Here is a 1,184-nt window from a genome sequence, read left to right on the forward strand (position 1 = left end):
TCTTTTAATCAGGGCTTTCAGTAAAATCCATATAGAAATGTATCTTTTAAAGTGGACATAAAAGGTGTTGAGCCAAAAGGAAAAAAAATTGAAAAAAATTGCACAGCCAGCGAAAAAGTGCTGATATCTTCGATTTCATTATTTTGACGAGCGCCTAGTTTCACCACGATACCTCACACATGGTCGCTTTAAAGCACAAGGGGGCTATCCTGAAAAACGCTGTTTTTCCCCGTTGTTCAGCTTCTCAAAAAGACAAGGAGAGTTTTCTCTCTAACCAAACAAATATAAACACCAATGAAACCAAACTTCTCCTATAGGTAGGGCGATCTCCACTTTTGGTGAAGGTCGAGACTTCTGGAAAACCCCGAAATCTGGGTTAGCCTGCTTGTCCTTAAAAGCGACAATCAAAATTTGTTGGCTTTTCTGGAAGCCAGAGAATCAAAATTGTGTGGACTTCAATCTTTGCTTCAAATCTACAACAATGATTACAGCGGACACTGTAAACGATACCAGTCTGATAGAGTTGGGCGAAGAATCGATTCCTGAACCGATTCCCACGATTAATGCTACCGAAAAAAAATTCTGACTTCTTTTTACATAAACCAACGATTACAGTTACTTTAATCATTAACATTTTCTTCTTATTTTTTTGGGGTTAATTTTGAAAAATAAAAGTTAATGCTTTGTAGTGTTCCGAAATCAAGCTTATCCAAAACCCTGAAGATTTTCGGAACCAACCAGGTAACCACCGGAAAAAATCACATCTTTAGAAAGTAAATATTTGGGTTCAGAGTCGATTCCTCCGATTCCTAGCTTTCAATAACCGGGAACTTAGCCGCCCAGCACTTCTGTCCGAGCTGTGTGTTGACACGTTGACACTACCATAAGGAGCTTTCACAGAGCTGTGGCGGCAGAGAGATGACGAAAGACAAATTCGAAATCGATACGATAAGTTTGAAAGAGACTTATGACGCTCATATGACCTTATGCAATTGCGAGTGCCGTAAAACCTCAAACAAAATAAACAAATAAAGAGACTTAACACCAATTTCCTCATTTTAAATGCTGTTGTGATTACAATAAATATTTCATTCGTATTTTTTCGTCCTCTGTCTTGCCCAGGTTGATGTGACACAGTCATGTCAAACTATTTCTCCTCCTCCTCCTCCTCCTCCTCCTCCTCC

Source organism: Aplysia californica, unplaced genomic scaffold, assembly GCF_000002075.1.
Source record: "Aplysia californica isolate F4 #8 unplaced genomic scaffold, AplCal3.0 scaffold00224, whole genome shotgun sequence".
In the NCBI taxonomy this organism is placed as follows: Eukaryota; Metazoa; Mollusca; class Gastropoda; order Aplysiida; family Aplysiidae; genus Aplysia; species Aplysia californica.